Genomic DNA, 26,016 nt, shown 5'->3' with positions numbered 1-26,016 from the left:
TGCTCCCCAAGGTGAAACACTGGGTCTTACAAACTTCTTATCTAACAGGTCCTCCAACTGCTTCTTCAACTCAGCTAACTCAGAAGCTGACATACGGTACGGTGCCATCGACACCGGCTTAGTTCCTGGAACAAGATCAATTGAAAATTCAACCTCCCTCTCTGGTGGCACATCAGGAATCTCATCAGGAAATACTTCTGGAAATTCATTCACTACAGGTAAACCATCAATCACAGCTTGATTTTCTAACGACAATTGTGCCATTAGAGAATACATCAGAATACCATCACGTTCAAACTGTTTCATCTGTTTTGTAGACAGAAGCTCAACCTCACCTTCTTCTTCAGCAGAAGAGAAATGTACCGTCTTACTAAAGCAGTTGATATGAACCCGATTATACTCTAACCAATTCATACCAAAAATCACATCCATACCCGTCAACGGTAGACAAACTAAATCAATTACAAAATCTCTACCAAACATAGATATAGGACACCGCAGACAAACAAGAGAAGTGGTTACTGAACCCTTAGCTGGAGTTTCAACAACCATTTCCCCTTTCATATCAGATATATCCAAACCCAACTTATAAGCACATTCAATAGCAATAAAACAATGAGTAGCACCAGTATCAATAATAGCAATTAAAGGAGTACTATTAAAGAAACAAGTACCTCTGATAAGTCGGTCCTCATTAGGAGTTTGCGTACCAGTCAAAGCAAACACCTTTCCACCAATTCTAGTCTTCTTCGGCTCAGGGCACTGTGAACTGATATGACCTTCCCCATTGCAATTGTAACAGACAATGTCCCCACGCTTGCATTCAGCTAAACTGTGACCCTTCTGACCACACCTGAAGCACTTCCTATCATCTCTTCCACAAACATTACTCTTGTGGCCTTTCTCACCACACTTGTAGCAAACAATCTCAACAGGAGCATCTCTCCTCTTGGGCCTCCTATCATCACCCATCCTCTGCTTTCCTTTGTCAGCAGGAGCACTGTAAGGCTTAGGACGATTCTGTTGTCCCTTACCCCTCCTCTCACTCATAATCTTATAATGAGCTTTGGTGTCTTCTTCATAGATTCTGCATCTATTAACCAACTGAGAGAAGACTCTGATCTGTTGATACCCAATGGCTCTCTTGATGTCAGCCCTCAGCCCATTCTCAAACTTGATACACTTGGAGAACTCAGCCGTCTCCGCACTATAATGAGGATAGAATGTGGCAAGCTCCACAAACTTTGCAGCATACTCTGTGACAGACATGTCACCCTGTTTCAACTCCAGAAATTCAATCTCCTTCTTACCTCTGACATCCTCTGGAAAATACCTACTCAGAAACTCCTTCCTGAACATAGCCCAAGTCACCACAGTATCACCCTGTTCCAGCACAGGCAACAAACTCACCCACCAGTCGTCAGCCTCTTCCGCTAACATGTGCGTCCCAAATCGCACCTTCTGTGTCTCAGAACACTGCATGACCCTGAAAATCCTTTCAACTTCCTTCAACCATTTCTGAGCACCATCAGGATCATACCTACCCTTGAAAGTCGGTGGATGATTCCTCAGGAAAGTCTCTAGCATCCTGGTTCCATCACCACCAGTCTCGACCTTAGGTTGCTGTTGAACAGCTTGAGCTACAGCCTCAAGCGCAGCAACAAGAGCAGCATCACTACTTCCAGTCATCTCGAGATTCTACACGACAAACAACAACTCAGAACAACAACAAAAAGCAACATTAAAGTTGACACTCTATCCTAGGTGGCTCAACAAGACTCTACTACTTGGCCGGACGGACCAACCTGCTCTGATACCAAATTGTAACACCCCGTTACCCAAAAGCAATAAAATAGCATATAAACATCAGAGTATTTCACCAAACGGGCATGCTACATTGCAAATTCAAAATTTCTTAAATAGAAAATAAAACTATTTAATCAAATCAACTTATATATATGAAAACATAGCAGCGGAATAGTTTTCAAAATCCATAATCTCCTGAACAACCAACAATAGTCTAAGGCATTAAAGGCCTTACATAATTCAACATCATAATTCAAAAACAACAAAAGGCTCCACACCACAAGTTCCAAAATTTGATACATGGAAAGGAAAAGCAACAATAACAATAAAGATAAATCCCATCCCACGTATCAGAGCCCTAGACACGACTTTGATCCACCACCAACTACTCAGGATCACCTGCAAGTTACCCATAGGAAGGGCAACGTTTTCAAGCAGAAGGGGTGAGATTCACAACAATAAATATAGATATTAAAAATCATCAATTGAATCTAACACTCTAAGCAACAACACATTATCTTGTAGACATATATAGGTATAAGCCACAAGCAACAACAACATCAACAACACACCATAATCACAATGAGTATAATATATATATATATATCACATATTCAACACCAGAACCATTTTATCAGATAACAACTGAATAACCACTAAGACTCATGCAAATGACATGACCACTGCTAAGACACCATCTTAGACTTCTTAAATGAAATGCAATAATGCATGTGGTACCAATCAGGACCGAGGCCCTCACCGCTTTTGAATGGTTAAAGCATTCATCAGGACCGAAGCCCTCACCGCTGTTGAGCAACTAGTACTCCAGGACCGAAGCCCTCACCGCTGTTTTATGCATATGCAATGGACCTACTTGTGTATATCTACATACAACTGACCATGCAATGCAACTCCATGTGACTCAACTTAAACAACATGTATGATTCGATACTTTGCATACATTTCATTCATCATCAGCAATCATCAATCCAGCAATCAAAACAACCACAATAATGCATAATTACATGAAACTATGCTCAACATAACAACATTAAGGTACTACCATTCAAGCACGAAATTCAACATTCAGGAACTGAGTAGCTCGCCTCGCGAGCACATCTGCTCGCCATGGCGAGTTCACAAAAACACTAGCTCGCCATGGCGAGTTCAAGGCGAACTCGAGGCGAGTGAAAATTAGGTGCTCTCGGGAAAAATGCTATTTTCTCACTCAAACTCCAATTCTAAGCTCCCTATTCATCTTTTTAACCTAAAACTTCCACCATTCATCTTTATTATCATCTAGGTACCCTAAACCATTCCCAAAACATCTTATAACAACTTTTCAAAAAATCAAGTTTTAATCTGGGCTACTCGCCATGGCGAGTTGGATTGCTCGCGAGGCGAGCGATGAAGTTGCTCACTCGCCATGGCGAGCACAGCTACTCGCGAGGCGAGCGATGAACTTCTGTACGGGCAGAAAACTGGTTTTACCCAAAAATCCCATTTTTCTTCCAATCACTCCCCAAATCAGTTTACAGATGCAAATTAACTTTCTGTGTGCAACTAGAACCTATTTCTAACATCAAATTCATGCTTACAACTTCAAAAATTACAATTTCATCATAAAACCCAAAATCCCCAATTTTTACCAAAACCTGTTAAACTCAAAATCAGACTTTAAATTCTATACTATTGAAGTAAACCTCACCCTTACCTTAATTTTGCAGAAGAAATGTGCAGCAAAAATCCACTCTTGGCTCTAACTTGGTCTTCTCCTCTTTTTCTCCCAACTTGTCAGTTTTACGTACAAAGCTTTCTAACCTCTCTTTTCCTAACTTCCCATTACTTGTAACTCCCTTCTATTTTCATTTAACTCCCTTTAATTATAATAAATATTAAATAACTCCCCTAACTCCAAAATAACTAATATTTCATACTTATTTTAATTATTATTAAATAAACCCTATATTAAAATAATACATCACATAGAACATCCAAAAATCACATATATATAAATACATGCATAAACTCCACATAAATCACCAACATCATATATAATAATATATATATTTACTCCACATAATAAGATAATTAAATAAATAACTAGGGCGTTACAACTCTCCCCAAATTACAGAATTTCGTCCTCGAAATCTTACCTCAAGCAAACAACTCCGGATACGACTCCCGCATCTTACTCTCCAGCTCCCAAGTCAAACTTTCACCAGTCGCTCCACCCCAAACGACTCTCACAAGAGGTATCTCTTTACCTCTCAAGGACTTCACCTTCCTGTCATCAATCCTCAATGGCATAGCCTCAACTGTCAGGTTGTCCCTAACCTGCACATCATCATCCCTCGGAATCACATGAGAAGGATCCGCAACATACTTCCGAAGCTGAGAAACATGAAACACATCGTGCAAGTTCGAAAGATGTGGTGGCAAACCAACTCTATATGCCACTGTACCAACTCTCTCTGAAATCTGATACGGACCAATGAACTTAGGAGTCATCTTTCTCGACTTCAAAGCCCGACCAACACCCGTCAAAGGAGTGACCCTCAGAAAAACATGATCACCCTCCTGAAACTCAAGATCCTTTCTTCGCTTGTCATGGTAACTCTTCTGTCGACTCTGCGAAGCTTTCATCTTTTCTCTTATCAACCTGACTTTCTCCGTAGTCTCATGAACTAAATCCGGTCCCAACACAACACTTTCACCCGACTCAAACCAGCATAAAGGAGTCCTACACCTCCGACCATACAAGGCTTCGAACGGTGCCATACCAATACTCGAGTGATAGCTGTTGTTATAAGTAAACTCAATCAAAGGCAAGTGACTGTCCCAAGCTCCACCTTGCTCAAGCACACACACTCTCAACAAATCTTCCAATGATTGAATTGTCCTCTCCGACTGACCATCTGTTTGAGGATGATAAGCCGAACTCAACTTCATTTTCGAACCCAAGGCGTCCTGTAAACTTTTCCAGTGCAATGTTTTATATGGTTTTGAGTGCCTTAACATGTATAGAAATGGTTAGACAAGTTTTTGGATCAAATTTGGGCATAGGGAAGTTAAAATTGGGATTTTGGGGTGAAAAGTGGGTTTTTCCCGAGTTTTGCTCTCTGACAGCACGTCCTGTTTCATGTTCTTGCATCTTTTTCACACGTTTCTGTTTTGAATTGGACTTTGGTGTAAACATGAAAGTTGTAGATAATTGAGTTAGCTTTCCAGTGGCTTTGGTTTGACGTGAAAATGATTTTTGATTCTTGAGATATAATGAAAATACTCCAAGGAGGTCTTAGTGAAATCTTATGAAAATTCAGCATAACCGTTTCTAAGTTAATCCAAAACTTAAGGAATAATTTTAAATCTCAAAACTAGAAGTACTAAAATTAATAAAATATTATTTCAAACCGTTTGTAAGTTGTTGTCAATGTCATTAAAGTTGTACGTTGTCGATGTCGTTGAAGTTGTTAATATTATTTTATTTTCAAATCTTATTATATTAAATAATAAAATAAAACCACTTAATAAAATTACAAGACACCACATAATCATTTAACTCACATAAATCATATAAATATACTTTAAACTCAATAAAATAATCAAATAATTAAATAAGGCGTTACATATTTTCAGTGAGTCGGAATTAATATGATTATTGTTGTTGGATAATTTGAGATACATATATTATGTGAAAATTGTTTGATATAGAAATATTCTTGTTCATATCATTTAAGTTGTTGTTATTAATGTTGTTATGTTGCAAATTGTTATTGTTGTTGTCATCGCTGTTGTTGATTGTTAATATCATTAAGTTGCAAGTTATGGTCAAATTCGCTAAGTTGTAAGTTGTTGTTCCAAGTTGTTGAAGTGGTATAAGTTGTTGAAGTTGTCTAAGTTGTTGGTTGCTGAGTCCATGCATACTCATATAAGTTGAGGGCTTGATGCCCTGTTGAATGTATAACCATTCATATTAAGTTGAGAGCTTGATGCCCTGTGAGCCTTTTATGCTCTATAAGTTGAGGGCTTGATGCCCTGTCAGTGTAACGCCCACTTTCGTTTAACTATTTATTTAATCGAGTTTAAGCGATTATATCATATTTTTATGATATATGTGTGAGTTTTGTTGAATTAAGATGATTTAAGTTGATTTGGATAATTTGATAAGATTATGAGACTTATTTAGTTGAGGGATGTTTTGATATTTTAGATAGTTTTGGGGGAGAAAGTGAGATAAGATAAGTAATTAAGAGGAGATATAAAAGAGATAGACCTAGTTTAGAAAATTATTGCTGTACGTACGTTTTTGGAGAAAAGGGAGAAAAAGCTAAGAGAAGAGAGAACCAAGAGAAGGCTGCGATTTCCTTCATACAAGGTAAGGGTGAGACTAATAATTCAGTAATGTTAGTTGTTACAATTCTGATGATTAATTGACAAAGTAAGGATTGATTTAGAAAAGTTTTGTAATTAGGTCAAAACCCTAAAAATTGATGATCAAACGGTGAAACTGTGTTTGATTGATGTAGAGATCGTCCTATAACCTTAGAATATGTTTAGGATGAATTCTGAGATTGAAATTAGGCTTAGAACCTTGGTAGATGATGATTTTCATGTAGAAAGTACATTCTGCCCGAGCCGAAATTCATCGCTCGCCATAGCGAGCTATGATCCTCGCCTCGCTAGTGATGATGTTCATCGCTTGCCACGCGAGCCCTTTCCCCTTCGCCTCGCGAGTCTCTTGGTACAGCTCGCCACGGCGAACAACCTTACTCGCCATAGCGAGTGTGACCAGAGAGCATGTTGATTTTCGAGTTTTTGACTTTTGAGTTGAACCTTAGATGCCTTTGAGTACCTTTAGGTGCCTACTAATGATTAGGGAACGAATGAGAATGAGAATGAGATTGAACCTGAAACAACCTTAGTTGGAAAGTTGGCTTGTACTCGCAATGGCGAGCAGATGCTCTCGCCTCGCGAGCACTTCCAGAATTGAGAGTTTTAGTGCATTGTGAGACCTGAGTTGTTTGGAATGGTTAGAAAGGATCTTTAGGTACTTAGTGTGACCTATTAAAGATACTGATCATGAATTGTGAAGCTTTCTGAGTTGCTAAATGATTATGAAGTGAATTATGGATTGAATTATACTTACTTGAATTGTTGTTGGATGATCAAGAAACTAATGAGAATGATTTGTTATTTAACTTGATGTGATTTGATTATGCTGCAATTGTTATTTAACTAAGTTGCATAATTATGAATAAGTTGATGATGAACTCCAAATTATTGGAAGTTTAAGTGATAAGTTGATTAAGGTGTTTTGTTGTTAGAGTCCATGCATTAGCATTCATTGAGCTTTGTCCTCACCATGATTAGGAGCTTTGTCCTCCGCACGTTTTAGGAGCTTTGTCCTCCGCACGATTAAAGTATGTTAATACTTATGATGACGATTGGTACCACATGCATATAAGTGTCTAAGTTGCATTGTCGCATTGTCAAGTTTAAAGGTGTTTATGTTATTGATGAAGATTGAAGTTGTGATTATGTGATACTTGTTTATCAAAGATGCAAAGTTGATTAAGACTGATTATGATGTTAGTTATGATTTTTGAATTATAATGATTAATGTTATTGTATTATGAAATCTCACCCCTTCTGCTTGAAAATGTTGCTCTTCGTATGAGTAACTTGCAGGTGATCGTGCTTAAGTGTGCAGTTTGCTGTTGTGAGTGGCCTTGCCTCACTGTGTCGTCTAGGTCGCTCTGATATGTAACGGGATGGGGTTATATGTTATGCATGCTTCATACTCTTACGTGACTACTATGTTATTTTTATAATATTATGGATTATGATTTGAAATATTTTGATGGGGCCTGCGTGCCAAAACGTTTTATGGATTATGAAATAAATTCCGCTGCAAAGTTTAAGTTATTTGGTTAAATTGTTATTTAACTGGTTTTGATTATGTTAATGTGATATCCCGTTTGTTTTATGCTGTTTACTCTGATAATTGTTTAAGAAATTTTCATATTGGAAAAACGGGGTGTTACAGTGAGCCCTTTTGTGCTCTATAAGTTGGGGGCTTGATGCCCTGATTGGTACCACATGCATGATTAAGTTGTTGTTGTTGCATTGTCAAGATGATGTCGTTGTTGTTGCATTGTCGAGTTTATGTCGTTGTTGTCGCATTGTCGTTGTTGTTAAGTTGTCAATTATCAATGAGTTGTTAATGACGAACTATGTGAAGAATTAATATTAGTAATTGTTGTTGTTTATGTTGTTAAATTCTATTGATGAATTATATGCTTATTATTATTGAATGTGAAATTGTACCCCTTCTATTTGAATGTTGCCTCTACATGGGTAACGTGCAGATAACCAGGAATAGCTGTTGAAGTGAGTTGACTCTCTCACGCGTCATCTTAGGGTCGCTCTGATACGTAACGGGATGAGGATCTTGCTTGTTTTCCATGTGTTACGTATTTTTATGATTTTATGTTGATGAACCACCTAGAATAGAATTTTAATAAGTTGTTATGTTGAGGTCGTTGTGCCATTACGTTGAATAATGAATGTGTTCCGCTGCAATGTATTTGAATTGTTGACATGAGATGTTTTGAATTAGTAGCAATTCTACTTTATTTATCTTTTAAAGTAGTGTGACATCCTGTTGAGTTGATTACTCTGATTATTATGTAAAAAATTTCAAGTTGGGAAAACGGGGTGTTACACCTTGCACTTCCAAGGAGAGTACACTACAATGTAATATCTGATTACAACTGCCCACTGCTAAAACTAGCAAGAGACTTCAAATGAGTGTGAAATGTGCATTTTGGATGAATTTGTCAAAGTTAGTGGTTTTTGAATTTTGATTTGAATTTTGTGATATTGAAAATATAATTGATGTAAAGTTGTGATTTTTGTGATTGAAAATGCAATAGAAATGAAAAGAATTGAAGTTGGAGTTTTTGGTGTGATGAATTTGAGTTTTCTTGAGAACAAAGTAACAAAAAAAGATGTGAAAAAATAAATAAAAAAGTGCATAAAAATGAAAAAATTTGAAGTTAATTTGTAAAACAAGTAACTAAAGCGAAAAATACTCATGGAAATGCATTTGTGTAAAAACAATGTTGACCTTTTTTAGAAGAGTTGACTTTTAGTCAATTGTTGACCTTGGTCAAAGGTTGACTTTTTTTTTTTTTTTTTTTTTGTAAATTTTAGAAATAAAGAATGAAAATTATGGCTAGGGCAAAATTGGGGTACGATAGATGGCCTTATTTAAATTTCTTCGTGCGGAGACTTGAAGATGAAATCTTTGATTCGATAGACCAAAGAGACTTAAATATAAAGTACACCAATTTTGACCCTAAAATGCCATGAATGCTCGTGATGCAAGTATGAATGCAGGACGGCAAGGACGATCTGATTGGGGAAAGACTCAACAAAAGGATACCCGAGTTCGTTAAAGAAAGGGATCCGACTTTGCTAGGGGATAATGTATGTTTCACTAGGGAAAAGGTCGTCTACTATCATACTGATTTGGAACGATAACTTAATGAGGGGAAGATTGGAGCTTAGGAGGCCTACGTTTTGGATCTAGAGGTAAGGGGAAAAGGTTATGTTCACATTTAAAACTTTTGAGTATTTGTGTGGTTTTGGGTCATGTTTGTTCTTGCTTTTTCATGAAATTGTTGTTGAATTAAGTTAATTTATGTGTTAATTATGATGCTTATTTTGGATATGTGAAAAGTGGTAAAAATGTGTTGTTGTTGCATGAGAATCTATGTTTGATGATAATAAGTTGGTGTATTTGAGTTTTTCGCTTAATTTCGTAGAATGCATGAAGTTGTTGATGAATTATGTTGAAACTATGTTCAATCTTCTTGTTATGTTATTGAGTAAGTGAAAGTAGTGGACTTATGTTGATTGATTATGTCTAAGTCATATTTGCTTGTGTTAAGTTTTTGTTGTTGAGACTTTTTTATGAATTAAGTAAAAACTATGTGAATTGAGGTTTAAGATGTTTTGTATAGTTATGAAAAGAGCTTAAATGATGTGCTTGTGCCTTGGAAAATAATTTTAAACACTTTGGGTGTATGGCAGATCTAAATAAGTACTTTTTGGTTGATTTTGATGAGAATGTGAGGCCAAAAACACACATTTTTGCAATTTTTGGCACTGGGGCGCCCAGTTACATAGAGTCAGCGCTTGGACTGGCATGCTATGGTGTAACATCCCGTTTTTCCAACTTGAAATTTTTTGCATAAATCAGAGTAAAACAAATAAACATGATGCTACACTTCTTTCAAATCTGAATATAGTAAAATTACTAATTATCTCAATCATCAAATTAAATCTTATTGCAGCAGAAATTATTTCAACGTTTAAAACAACCTTGACACAAAGGCCTCAAGGTAAAATCTCATATAATTATTCCAACATGTTCATAAAACTTCATAAAATAATACGTAAGGAACAGAAAGCAAAAACTAAATTCTCATCCCGTTACGTATTAGAGCACCTAAGACACACGTGAGAGAATCCACTCACGACCGCGACTATTCTTGGTTACCTGCAAGTTACCCAATTGTGAGGGCAACATTTCCAAGCAGAAGGGGTGAGATTTCACATTCAAATAATAATAAGCATATAATTCATCAAAAGCATTTAACAACTTAAACTTCATTAATTAATAACATTAACTCTTCTTATAATACTTCATTAATAACTCAACCAACTTCTAATCATTATTAACTTCATATTCATCGCAATATATACATCATCATATAGCACATAATAATCAAATCATAATCATCATCATATAACATCATAAATCATCACATCATAAACATCATCTTATAACAACATAAACAACACAACATAAACATCATCTCATAATAACATAAACAACACAACATAAACATCATCTCATAATAACATAAACAACACAACATAATCATCATCTCATAATAACATAAACAACAACGATTAATAAATATTAATACTTCACTTAGTTCTTTATTAACAACTCATTGATAAATGACAACTCAACGACAACGACAATGCGACTTCAACAACTTAAACTCGACAAATGCAACTTCAACTTCTTAATCATGCATGTGGTACCAACCAGGGCATCAAGCCCCCAACTTTAAGAGCGAATAAGGCTCACAGGGCATCAAGCCCCCAACTTATAGAGCAAAAAAGGCTCACATGGCATCAAGCCCCCAACTTTAAATGAATGATTATACAGTCCAGAGCATCAAGCCCTCAACTTAATATGAGTATGCATGGACTCAGCAACCAACAACTTAAACAACTTAGATAACAACTTACAACTTTAACGAAATTGACAAAAACAGCGGCAACGACAACAACAACGACTTTGCATCATAATATAATAATTCATCAATCATGACCAACGTCATATAACATCATATTCATCAACATCTACATTTATATAATAATTCATCAATCATAGGTTAAATACTCTTAAACACCTTAATTGAACCCCTAGTACTTCTAGTTTTGAGGTTTCGAATTATTCCATAAGTTTTGGATTAACTTAGAAACAGTTATTCTGAATTTTCATAAAATTTCACTAAGATCTCCTTGGAGTATTTTCATCATATCTCAAAAACCAAAATTCATTTTCAAGTCAAACCAAAGCCACTGGAAAGTTAACACAATTATCTACAACTTTCATGTTTACACCAAAGGGCAATTCAAAACAGAAACATGTAAAAAAGACGCAAGAACATAAAACAGGAGATGCTGTCACTGTGCAGCGCTCGGGAAAAACCTATTTTTCACCCCAAAATCCCTATTTTGACTTCCCAATGCCCAAATTTGATTCCAAAACTTGTCTAACCATTTCTATACATGATAAGACACTCAAAACCATATACAACTTGACCCAAAACATTATTTTAGAAAATCACCAATTATCAACCTAATTCATCGAATTATCTACTCTTTCTACAATCAATTTTAGTTTCAAACCCTAATTCTACAACATCAAAACCTATTAACAACTACAATGTTAAACCCTTTTTCAGGATTACATACTTATGATTAAAGAAGGTTAGTCCCACCCTTACCTTAGGTTAATCGATCGAACTCTACAAGATTGCTCCTCTTCTCACAAGATTATTCTCTTCTCTGACTTCTCTCTAATCTTGGTTTTCTCCCTTTTTCTCCAAAAATAGGTTTCACTTAATCCTTATTTTCTAATTCTAACTCTCCTCTTTTATATAAATCCTTAACCTACTTAATTTCTCTTATTTCCAAATCTGCTCTCCAAGTCACAATATTCTATTCTAATATATATATATATATGTGTATATATATATATCAAATATAACTCTATAACAAATATATTTCTATAACATATATATTTCTACACCAAATAACAAATATATTTCTACACCAGATAACATATATATTTCTACACAAAATAACATAATATTTCCACTTATTCCACCAAACTCTTCTAATTTCCAAAACAGCCCCCACCACTTAATCTTATTTTATTTTCAAATCTTATACTATTAAATAATAAAATATTCCACTTAATAAATCAACAACATATCACAAAAATCATATAAATCACATAAGTCATAAAAATAGACTCTAAACTTGATAAAATAAATAAATATTAAAATAGGGCGTTACATATGGCGCCAGGTGCACTGCTCAGAGCAAGGATTTCCTTGCTTTGTGTTTTAGGTGCTTGGGAATGGCTTGGTCAATCCTTATATGTTCCTTTGATGATGAAAACTGTTTTTGTTTTATTGAATGAATGTTAGGTAACCAAGGCTTACTTAGGAATGAATTGATTATGTTAGTTTTGAGAAAAAATGAACGGAAGTTGAACATGAAAATGACCTAGAATGAAATAAAGTTTTTTCAAGTGAAATGATGATGTTATACTTTGATGAGTCAATAATTATCTATTTTAATATAATATTTAACTTTGTTTTATTTATATTTAAGTTTATTTTCTTTTTAGAATTCTTTTACTACAATTGCAAGTTATTATATTTCAGGAATAAATATTCTAAAGATTGAGTCTTGCAGAAAAAGAAAGGAGAATTGGAGTTGATTCGTGCCAAAAATATGAAAGATCTTATACAAAAATATCTGGTGCAAGGATTGAGGACAAAAATATGAATATCTCATACAAAAATATCATGTGAAAAGAATTTGAAGATCTTGTACAATAATATAAAAGTGGCGCGCCCCATTATAATCTTTTGCTGCTTTTGCTTAGATTTTTAGCTACTCTGTTTTAGTTTTCTTGTGGAACATTCTAGTGATGTAATTGCTTAGATTCTAAGTCGAATGTAAACTATAAATAGAGTAGCTAGCCATCACAAATATTCATCTTTTGTTCTCTGAAATAATAAGTGACAATTGTTTCTTTGAATAAAAGTTCACCTTTATTTTATGTTCTTCTTCTTCTTCTTCTTCTTCTTCTCTTCTATGTCTACAATGAACGTTAGTAAGTAGAATTCTCTTGTCTTGGGATTGTTGGATAAGTCTAAATGACATAATCCTAATCAAACCAAGCTCTAAATTGACCGTTTTAACATGAGTTAACCATTATCAAACTGTGGAAACGAAAGTGGAGGGTGTAACGCCTAATTGTTACTTAATTATTTTTGGTTGATTTAAAGTCTTTTATATAATTTTAAATGATTTATGTTGATGTTTATGGTGTGGTGTATTTTATTAAATGACTATTTTTATTATTTAATAGAATAAGTGAGAATTATAATTTATTGGAGTTTTGGGGTTAAATGAGAATTAAGTGAATTAAGTGGGAGTTAAATAAAATAAAGGGGAGTTAAGTTTAGGAGTTAGAAAAATGGAGAAGTCAGAAGCAGTTTCACGTACAACAGAGTTTTGGGAGGAAAAAAAAGAGAAGAGCCAAGAGGGGAGAATATGATCTGTAGAGTTTTGTTTTTAAATCTAAGGTAAGGGTGAGGCTAACTCTCAATGATTATAGATGTATAATTCTGATTTTGATTTAACAAGGGGTTTTGGTTAAATTTGGGAATTGGGATTAGGTTTTGATCATAGATTTTGAATGGAAGGGTGGAGGAAGTCATGGCATTAGTGTTAGATTGTGTTCAGGTCATAGGCAAAAACTTATAACACTTCTATAATCAGTTTTGGGGATTGAATTGGGGAAAATTGGGACTTTTGATGAAAAACTGTAGAATTCACGTAGTCTGACCTGACGCAACTCGCCAGGGCGAGTCAGCTGACTCGCCTGATGAGTAAGCCAATTCATCGCTCGCCTCGCGAGCAAGATCACTCGCCATAACGAGTACCTGAGGGAGAAATCATGATTTTTCAAAATGTTGTTATAGGACGTGGGTTGGATGTTTTTGAGTGCCTGGATGTTTATAGAGAGGACTGGGCAATTTTTTGGATCAAGAAAAAGATTAGGGAGCTTAAAAATGAGGATTTAGTGTGAAAAATGTCAAAACTCCCGAGAGCAATTATTTTCTGCTCGCCACGGCGAATGACTTACTCGCCATAGCGAGTAGCCCTTTTCCTTGAGCTCGCCATCGCGAGCAGTGCACTCGCCTGGAGAGAATGCCCAGTGGCTGAAGCCACATTGTGTGTAACACCCCGTTATCCCAACAATTAAATATTAAATAAAATAATCAGAGTTCAACAAACAAACGGGAATGTCACACTGCTTTTCAAAATTTCTTAAATAGAATAAAATACAATTTATTAAAATCAACTTTAATAGTTAAACCAATACTTTGCAGCGAAATATTTTTCAATCAGTTAACATCAACATCCAACAATAAATTCTCCAATAATAAATCCTGGCACAAAGGCCTCAACATAATTAGTCATCAAAATTTATTCAATAACAATAAAGGCTCCAACAACATGTTTCAAAAATTGATACGTAAGGAATGAAATTATAACAACAATATCCCATCCCGTTACGTATCAGAGCCCTAAGACACTTTGAGCCACCACTTCTACTATTCTGGATCACCTGCAAGTTACCCATACGAAGGGCAACATTTCCAAGCAGAAGGGGTGAGATTCACAAACAACCAATATAGATATATAATTCATCAATTGAATCTAACACCCTAAATATCAACAATACTTCAATATACATATATATTTCATGGTCAACAACATTAACAACATATTCAACCAACAACAACGACCCATGCAATGACATGACAACACTGCAATGACTCGACAACAAAATGCAACAATGCACATGCATGTGGTACCATTTAACGCGTTTGAATGACAAGGCATTCCAGGGCATGAGCCCTCTCCAATTTGAATGGTTAAAGCATTCACAGGGCATGAGCCCTCACCAATTGAATGAACTAGCATTCACAGGGCATAAGTCCTCTCCAATTGAACGACAAGGCGTTCGAGGGCATGAGCCCTCTCCGGTTTATGAATATGTAATGAACTCCACCTGTGTATACCAACATACAACTCAACTACAATACAACGACAACATGAACGACGACAACTGCTACTCAACAATGCATATATATGAATATGACTTACACCTCAACAATTCAACTAATGATACTTCAACCTTTGAAATGAAATTCAACAACATGTATAATTTATTTAAGTATAAATATACATAACAACCATCAACGATTCATCATACTTAATTCAACAGCTCCAGTAAAATATTACAATTAATTATAATCATGGTCTTACACCAAAGTTCAATCAACCGTATTCAAAAACATAGCAAACAGCTTCAGGTAAAGGGCAATTCGCCTCGCGAGCAGATCTGCTCGCTATGGCGAACTCAAGAAATGAGTTACTCGCGATGGCGAGTACGAGACGAACGAGAAAAATGGTGCTCTCAGGAGTTTTGACATTTTTCTCACTAAATCTTCATTTTTAAGCTCCCTATTCATCTTTTTAATCTAAAAATTGTCTCAGTCCTCTCTAAAAACATTCAGGCACTCAAAACTATCCAACTTACACATTATAACAACAATCTGAAAATCACGATCTCTCACTCACTTACTCGCCATGGCGAGTGGTTTTGCTCGCGAGGCGAGCTATGAAGATTGCTCACTCGCGAGGTGAGACAAGTTACTTGCGGGGGCGAGCGATGAAGATCCTGTACGGGCAGAATGCAAGTTTTTCCCAAAAATCTCAATTTTCTCAATTTCAATTCCCAAAACAATTTACAGAAGTATAACAAATTGCTGTCTACAACCTGAGTGCATTCTAACACTATTACAATGGTTTCTACACTCTTTCCATCCAAAATCAAAGAATCAAAATCTAAACCCAATTCCCAAATTAACCAAAACCCTCATGTTAAAATCAAAATCAGAACTTTAATCTATACTATTGAGAGTAAACCTCACCCTTACCTTAATTGAAGAACAAAGCTCTACAAAATTCTGGTTCTCTTTACTTGGTTCTCCTCTTGGTTTCTCTTCCTTTCTCCCAAAACTTCTGTTTGTACGTAAAAACAGTTTTCTGACTTCTCCCCTTTTCTTAACTCCCCAATTATTTCTCTTAACTCCCACTTAATTCTATTAATTAAAATATAACCCCCAAAACTCCAAATAATTTTATTTCTCACATTATTCTATTAAATACTAAAAACTAAATCATTTAATAAAATATAACACACCACAACACCAACAATAATTATTTAAAATCATATAAAAGACTCTAAATAAATCAGAAATAATTAAATAACGACTAGGGCGTTACATTGTGCGTTTTCGCGTATTTGTTTGCATACATTGTTTTTCGTTGGACTTTTGGGTAGAATAAATAATTATGGTTAATTATGTTGTTTCTACCAAAGCTGTTGATTTGAATATGATTGATTATTGATTGATTGTTCTATGTATAATTGTATTTAAATAAATTATACAAGTTGTTGAATGCCATTGACAAAAGTTGTAGAGTCACAAGTTGACCATGTTGAGATGTACGTCATATTTAAATATGCACTGTTGTGTAGTAGTTGTTGTTGTCCATGTTGTCATTGTTGTAGATGATGTTGTATGTTGATATACACAAAGTTGTGTCCATTGCATACTCATGAACTATCGAGGGCTTATGCCCTGTGAATGCTTAATCATTCAAACTGTTTAGGGCTCATGCCTTGTGAATACTTAATTATTCAACTGTTGAGGGCTCATGCCCTGTGAATGCTAGATCATTCAATTGTTGAGGGCTCATGCCATGTGAATGCTCATTCATTCAAAAAGCGTTAAAATGGTACCACATGCATGTGCATTATCGCATTGTCGTTGTTTGTCGTTGAGATGTTGCATAATCGATGTTGTTGGTTGAATTTGTAGATGTTGTTAATGTTGATGAAATGTGAAACATGACTATTGAAATATCCGTTGTTTATTAGATTGTTAAATTTAGTTGATGAATTATATATTTATTATTGTTGTTTGTGAATCTCACCCCGTCTGCTTGAAAATGTTGCCCTTCGTATGGGTAACTTGCAGGTGATCCAGAGTAGTAGCTGTTAGCTGTTGTTGTGAGTGGATTTTCCTCACATGAGTCTTAGGAGCTCTAATACGTAACAGTATGGAGCTAATTTGTCGTTGTATTCATCATTCCTTATGTATCATTATGAACCTGTTGGTGTTTGATTAAATATTTAAAGATATTTATGGTGAGGCCATGTGCCAGAATTTATTGGAAGTTGTTTAATGTTGAAAATATTCCGCTGAGATGAATTATTATGTTTTACCGAAGACTATTATTTAATAAATAGTATTTTATTCTATTTATGAATTTTTTGAAAAGCAGTGTGACATTCCGTTTTGTTGATTTACTCTGATTTTATTTAATAATTACGTTGTTGGGTTAACGGGGTGTTACAATTGGTATCAGAGCAGGTCGGTCCGTCCGGCCAAGTAGTGAGTCGTGTTGAGTCGTTTGTCAGTCTATACTGCCTTGTTGTTGTCCTGATTGTTGTTTATTGTGTAGAACTTTGAGATGGCTGGAAGAAACGATGCTGCTATTGCTGCTGCACTTGAAGCTGTATGTAACACCCTATTTTAATATTTATTTATTTTATTGAGTTTAGAGTCTACTTTTATAACTTATGTGATTTATATGATTTTTGTGATGTGTTGTTGATTTATTAAGTGACTTATTTTATTATTCAACAGAATAAGATTTGAAAATAAAATAAGATTAAGTTGTAGGGGCTGTTTTGGAAATTAGAAGAGTTTAGTGGAATAAGTAGAAATATATATGTTATTTGGTGTATAAATATATATGTTATCTGGTATAGAAATATATATGTTAGCTGGTGTAGAAATATATATGTTATAGAAATATATTTGTTATAGAGATATATTTGTTATTTGTTATAGAAATATTTTATATTATATATATATATATATATATATATATATATATATATATTAGAATAGAATATTGAGACTTGGAGGGCAGATTTGGAAATAAGAGAAAATAAGTAGGTTAAGGATTTATATAAAAGGGGAGAGTTAGAATTAGAAAATAAGGATTACGTGAAACCTATTTTTGGAGAAAAAGGGAGAAAACCAAGAGAAGAGAGAAGTCAGAGAAGAGAAGAATCTTGTGAGAAGATGAGCAATCTTATAGAGTTCGATCGATTAACCTAAGGTAAGGGTGTGACCAACCTTCTTTAAACATAAGTATGTAATCCTGAAAAAGGATTTAACATGTAGTTGTTTATGAATTTGGGAATTAGGGTTAGAATGTAGAATTGAATTGTAGAAAGAAGTAGATGATCTGATGGATTAGGGTGATAAAGGATGTTTAGATTGTAAAATAATCACAGACTAAGTTTCCAATCAATATTGGGGTTTGAGCCGATGGAAATTGGGATTTTCGTTTGAAAAGTCGGTGTCTAAACGTTTTGCAAATAAGAGATCATGTGAGGTTTGGGAAATCGATTTTTTTTGGGTAGTTGAAACTTGAATATTTCTTTTGATTATGATAGAGCTAAGTGTCAGGAGCGTGTAGGCGAAAACGGCATCGAAAACGGGTTAACGATTTGGTTTTTATACGCGAAAACATGAAGGTTAAAAACCTGAAGTCGTCTGTCAAATCTGGAAAAATCGTGCCACGATGGAAGACCAACGTGCCACGATGATGTCATACCAGAAACCTTAAAAATGCAATTTTCTTCACTCCAAATGCTTTCAAACTTCTTCCTAAGTGTAGGGACTTTATCCTAACCATCTAGAGATGTTTTTAGGAATGAAAAAACCTTGTATAAAGGGTCTAATGAGTTCATGAGTTGGTCCTTGGGGTTGGAATGGAAGTTGTTAATGATTATAATGAGGTTCAGAGAGTATGAATAAGATGATTAATGTTGTGGATTTAAGTTGATGATTAAATGTGAAAGATTTATATATCGTGAAAAATGTTGATATGAAGTTGTAATGGTTATATTGGATGATTATTGTTGATGTTGACTTGCTGCATATTATTTAATGGTGTTGCCTTGCTGTCGTGATCAGGATGCTAATGTTGGTCTAAGTTGTTTAAGTTGTAAGATGTTGATCCAAATTATTGGAGTCATATGAGATTTTTAAGTTGTAAGACGTTGAGTCCATGCATACTAATTTAAGTTGAGGGCTTCCTGCCCTGTAATGTATATTTATACATATTATGTTGAGGGCTTGATGCCCTGTAAGTTGAGGGCTTGATGCCCTGTGAGCCTATTTACGCTCAATATGTTGGGGGCTTGATGCCCTGGTTGGTTCCACATGCATGATTAAGAGGTCGTAGTTGCATTTTGTCTAGATGGTTCAAGATGTGTAAGATGTCTAAGTTGCATTGTCGAGTTGAAGTCGTGTCGTTGTTGTTAAGTTGTTATTTACCCATGTGTCGTTAATGAAGTGCTTATGATGTTGTTATGTTGTTTATGATGTGATTATGTTGTTATATGATGATGTTTATTATGTGAAGTATATGATGTTATAAAATGATGTTTATGATGTGAAGTATATGATGTTATAAAATGATGTTTATGATGTGATGTTTATGTTGTTGTATAACGTTGTGTATAATGTAATGCATATGAAGTTAATGATGATTAGAAGTTGATTAAGTTATTAATTAAGTATTATAAGAAGAGTAATATTATTAATTGATGAAGTATAAATTGTTAAATTCTTTTGATGAATTATATGCTTATTATTATTGAATGTGAAATCTCACCCCTTCTGCTTGGAAATGTTGCTCTTTGTATGAGTAACTTGCAAGTGATCGAGATTAAGTTGTTGTAGTTGATGTCGTGAGTGGTTTCCTCCTCACATGTGTCTTTAGGTGCTCTGATACAAAACTGGATGGGACTTTGTTGCATGCTTTTCTATTCCTTACGTATTGCTTATGATTTTAGATGACTATGTTTTAGATTGGATTTTATGAGACGTTATGATGAGACCTTTGTTCCAAAGACTATTTAGATGTTGAAAAAAATTCCGCTGCAAAGCATTGAATATTTGGTTATTGAATTTTGATGGATAATTAGTTAATTATTCCGTTTATGATTTTTAAGAAAAGAATGTAGCATTCCGTTTATGTGGAAAACTCTGATTATTTAATGAAATTTTTATGTTGGGAAAACGGAGTGTTACACTGTAGCTCAAGCTGTAGGACAACAGTCGAATGCTGGTGCTGGTGCAAATGATGGAGTGAGGTTGTTGGAAACATTTCTGAGAAATCATCCACCAACTTTCAAAGGAAGATACGATCCTGACGGAGCTCAGAAGTGGCTCAAAGAGGTTGAGAGGATCTTCAGGGTCATGCAATGCAATGAGGTTCATAAAGTGTGTAACACCCCGTTATCACAAGGCAATTAAATAATACATCAGAGTATATCACAAACGACCATGTCACACTACTTTTCAAAATTTCTTAAATAGAATATAAAACTATTTAATGAACAACAAACTTTAATAGTTTCACCAAAACCTTACAGCGGAATATTTTCATTAAAAACAACAAACATCAACTGTTTAATTCTCCATAGAATCCTAGCATGAAAGCCTCATCAAAGTAATTCAAAAAACAATAAGGGCTACATCAGCATGTTCCAAAAATGTGATACATAAGGAATGAAAAATAAATAAAGTAAATCCCATCCCGTACGTATCAGATTCCTAGACACTTGAGCAACCACCTACTACTTAGGATCACCTGCAAGTTACCCATAGGAAGGGTAACATTTTCAAGCAGAAGGGGTGAGATTCACAACAATAAATATAGATATAAAATTCATCAATTGAATCTAACACCCTAACATAATAATAGTTATTCATTATAAATATATATTTCATAATCAACAACATCAACAAAAATGGTAATTACAACCAACAACAACGACTCATGCAACTACTCGACAACACCGCTAAGACTCCTCGACAATGCGACAATACGACAATGCATGTGGTACCAATTTACAGGGCAGAAGCCCTCACCGGATATTGAATGGTTAAAGCATTCATCAGGGCATAAGCCCTCACCGCTTTGAACAATTAAAGTGTTCCAAGACATGAGTCCTCCCGCTTTGAACGACAAGGCGTTCCAGGGAAAGAGCCATCCCGCTTTATATGCTTATGCAATGGACTCCACTTGTGTATATCTACATACAAATTAACAATGCATATATATATATGAATTAAAACTCCACAATTCAACAACATGTATGATTTAATTAATGTAAACATACATCACAGTCATCAACAGATCATTATAATTAATCCAACAATTCCAGAAAAATACACAATTAATCATAATTATGCTCAGACATCAAGATCATTCAACATTCATCAAAACAGAACAAACAACTCAAATACTGGGCAACTCGCCTCGCGAGTACTTCTACTCGCTATGGCGAACACAAGAAAATGGGTTACTCGCCGTGGCGAACTCAAGGCGAATGAGAAAAAGGGTGCTCTCGGGAGTTTTGACATTTTTCTCACTAAATCTTCATTTTTAAGCTCCCTGTCGCGCCATTTTTCGGACGTCAAGGCCATTTGATTGACTCTTGACTCACTTTTTATCTCACGACTGAACAAGTTTTTTTTTTAGGGGAAAAAGTTCCAAACCACCCATTTTGAAAAGATTTAGGGTTCGGGGGTTGGTTATATTTAGGGAAGGTATTAGCACCCTAAATATTCGTAGTACTCTACGAGAACCTCTTGATTTTATTTAACTTTTTGTGCTTAAACTTGCTTGCTTTTAAAGAGATGAAAATGGAATTGAAAGATGAATTGAAAAGGAAAAAGAAAATTGATTTTAATTGAAGAGACAACAGAAAATTGTTTTTTAGTTGACAATTGAAAAGAAAAAAAAGAAAATTGTTTTTTTAATTGATTTGGAAAGACAAGGTCCTCTGCCTACGTACCCGTGAGGGATCAAAACCTCGTAGTTCGGGGTAGAAATTGACGTTTGATTTGTTTAATGTTTTTTATATGTTTTGAAAGAGGTTTTGAAATAAAAAGCCAAATGGCAAATGAGAATTGATTTGTGTTTTTTAGATTGAAAGAAATAGACTTGAAGTTGAATTAGAATTGATTTGAAATTTGATTAAGAAAAATAAAAGAACGATCACTTGATTTGAGAATCAAGGTTTGTAATGAAAAAAATATTTTTGTGATTTGTTATTTGAATATTTTTGTGGTTTTGGAATAAAGATATGAAAATTATATAAGCAGAATGAGAAAAATGAAGTTAAGCTGAATTGTGAAATTATTTTAACATGGACCAGAATATTCTGGAGAATAATTAAGTTAAACAAAAATAAATAAATATTAACATTTAAGTTTGGACCAGAGCACTCTGGATTAACAAAAATATAATATTAACAGTTAATTTAGGACCAGAGCACTCTGGATTAATTTAATTAACAATGACCAGAGCACTCTAGAGAATAATTAATTTAAACAAAAATATAATATTAATAGTTAATATAGGACCAGAGCACTCTGGATTAATTTAATTAACAAGGACCAGATTGTTCTGGAGAATAACTAAATTAAGCAAGAATATCATATTAAGTTAATTTTGGACCAGAGCACTCTGGATTAATTTAATTATTAAGGACCAGATTGTTCTGGAGAATAATTATAATATTAACAGCTAACTGGGGACCAGAGCACTTTGGATTAACAGATAGAGCGAGAATTAAAATGCATGAAAAAGAAATTAGAAAAATGAGATGCTGGGGTGTGTGAGCAGTAAAGGAGGGTGCAGGAAATAAAATGAGGAGGATTGGGCCTTGGGGAACAAATCTCGGCCGTTGATTTGATCAACGGCCTTGATTGGATCTGTTGAAGAAGAGGGGTATAAATACCCATTCTTTCCTTTTTTCTCCCATTTCTTTTTTTTCTTCTCTCTCTTCACTCTCTTTTTCTCTCACGTACTCTCTCTTCTCTCTCTTCTTATCTTCTTTCTTTTTTTTTTTGATGAAGTTTCCGGTGAGTGTTGAAGAACACCACCGTGAAACTCAGTTTCCGGCACGGCGGCCGGCGAGTTGTCGCGGCGGCGCCACCGCGCCGGAGTCAAAAACTCCTCTTTTTTTGATTTTTTTTTTACCAAAAGATTAACCTTTCCTTTCTCCTTTTTTTTTTTGAAAACGTTTTTTTTGAAATGAGCTTTAACGGACCCTAGATCTACAAAAAGGGTTACTACCTTTTTATTGTTTTCTTTCTTGATCTGGATCTGTGTTGGTTTGTTGATGAGGTTCGGTTTTGTACGGATTTGATTTGGTTGTGATATGGGTTTGTGGTGATTTGGGTATGATTTGGTTTAATGGAACTGTTTGTTGTGTTCTGTTTGTTGAAAAAAGGTTTTGTGAGAGTGAAACAGTTTTATGGATCGTTGAAGGTTTGAAGTGAGTTCGTTTTTGTTTATGTGATTGGTTTTGGATATGGTGATTGCAGGTCTTGCAATTGAAATTCTCTGTTTTTGTCTGTTGGGCCCCCCTTCTCTTGGCTGCTTGCGTGTTGCCTTTATAGAGCTTGAGATGAGCAAAAAATTTGTTGCTTGGAGAGGAATATGACAGCCTGTTTTGAGCTGTGTTTGGATATTATCGGACAAAAATTTTGATTTATTTTGGACATTAAAAATAAAATAAAAGGACTAAAAATAAATAAAACAAAAACAAGATAAAATAAAGGTTAAAAAAAATGAATTTAAAGTTAATAAAAGATGGAAATTAAAATTAAATGAAAATTGAGAGAAGAGGGCCCGACTCGGAATCAACTATGAGGTATTTTAAAATACCTCCCTGCCGAACTTTTTGCTCGAAAGGCTGAGACCGGTCGGAGTTAAATGACACGTGTCAGTGCTGTCTTAGGTCAAAAATTGGGGTATGACAGATGCCCCTATTTAAGTTTCTTCGTCCGAAGATTCGAAGATGGAATCTTTGAATTGACAGGTCGAAGAGACTTAAATACAGAGTACACCATTTTTGACCTAAGATGCTATGAATGCATTTGATGCAAGAATGAGTGCATGATGACATAGGTGACTCGACTGGAATGAGAAACAACAATGGGATACCCAAAACTCGCTAGAGAAAGGGATCCTGACTCCGCTAGGGGAATGTAATTTCACTGGGGAAAATGATTGTCTACTACCTATATGATAGGTGATTGAAATTAACTAGTGACATCATTGGCACAGCTTCACGCCAGGGAGGACACTTTGAAATTGATTAGTGACATCACTAGCACGGCTTTACGCCGGGGATGACGCTTTTGAAGTTGAAAATTGAAATGGAAATTGACTAGTGTCATGACTAGAACGGCTTTACGCCGGGAATGACACTTTTGTAGTTGAAAATTGAAATTGACTGGAAATAGGTTCAAGCTGTCCTTTTGTCGGAAACTTGCCGCTTGAAATTGAATGAAAATAGGTTCAAGCTGTCCTTTTGTCGGAAACTTGCCGCTTGAAATTGAATGAAAATAGATTCAAGTTGTCCTTTTGTCGGAAACTTGCTGCTTGAAATTGACTGAATAGATTCAAGCTGTCCTTTTGTCAGAAACTCGCCGCTTGAAATTGACTGAAAAATAGATTCAAGCTGTCCTTTTGTCGGAAACTTGCCGCTTGAAATTGACTGAACAGATTCAAGCTGTCCTTTTGTCGGAAACTTGCCGCTTGAAATTGACTGAAAAATAGATTCAAGCTGTCCTTTTGTCGGAAACTCGCCGCTTGAAATTGACTGAAAAATAGATTCAAGCTGTCCTTTTGTCGGAAACTTGCCGCTTGAAATTGACTGAACAGATTCAAGCTGTCCTTTTGTCGGAAACTTGCCGCTTGAAATTGACTGAAAAATAGATTCAAGCTGTCCTTTTGTCGGAAACTTGCCGCTTGAAATTGAATGAAAATAGGTTCAAGCTGTCCTTTTGTCGGAAACTTGCCGCTTGAAATTGACTGAAAATAGATTCAAGCTGTCCTTTTGTCGGAAACTTGCCGCTTGAAATTGATTGATTCGTGACATCTCTTGACCAGACACACTGGGGATGACACCTTTGATGTAAATGATGATTACAAGCTGTTCATTTACTAGAACTTGCCACTTGACATAATGATGAAACGAGGACCGAACTGAGGGGATATTTTTAAACAAAATTTTGTGGGATTGATGCAACCATGTACGAAATGGTGCGATGCATATGTTGTATAAGAATGTATGAAAGTGTTGATGCATGGATGTATGGGTGTATGAATGTATTACGTCCGAAAGCATGAATGTATTTATTGTATATGATAGATGGACTCGATGAGACAAGACAAGACTTGGTAAGGTGGAAAGTGGACTGACATCACAGTACTATACAATAGGCAAACTTCCTTGGAGATGACCTTATTGGGGACAAAATATCAAACATATGCCTTATGGGGACAAAACCCATTAAAAGTCTGGAAAAAGTCGCCATTTGTAAGCTGATACATAATGTTCTTCCATTGACACACTTCCGTCGTTGTGCCCATTTTTTTTGAATTTTCTCAGTGTCCAATCATGGTTCTCTGGTGGGGTCTAACCATTCTTTGAGGAACGTGCTGACGCATGCTTCCCTCACTCTCAAGTCCTAATATGTACTTGTGCATTTATGCCTTTTTAAAAGACATGGAAAAAAGTTTTTTTAAGAATTCTACTTCGAAATATTATCATCAAACAATGGAAAGAAC

The 26,016-nt window shown here is 35.1% G+C and overlaps 1 pseudogene; it reads right to left on the bottom strand.

Annotated features, from left to right (window-relative positions):
* Window positions 1-1,333: 1,333 nt before the first annotated feature.
* The window catches only part of LOC112420156 (uncharacterized), a 32,195-nt pseudogene continuing 7,512 nt past the window's right edge, over window positions 1,334-26,016 (bottom strand).

Source organism: Medicago truncatula, chromosome 2 (assembly GCF_003473485.1).
Source record: "Medicago truncatula cultivar Jemalong A17 chromosome 2, MtrunA17r5.0-ANR, whole genome shotgun sequence".
Lineage (NCBI taxonomy): Eukaryota > Viridiplantae > Streptophyta > Magnoliopsida > Fabales > Fabaceae > Medicago > Medicago truncatula.
Note: the sequence above shows the minus strand (reverse complement) of the source record. Positions and strands in the feature narration are given on the sequence as shown.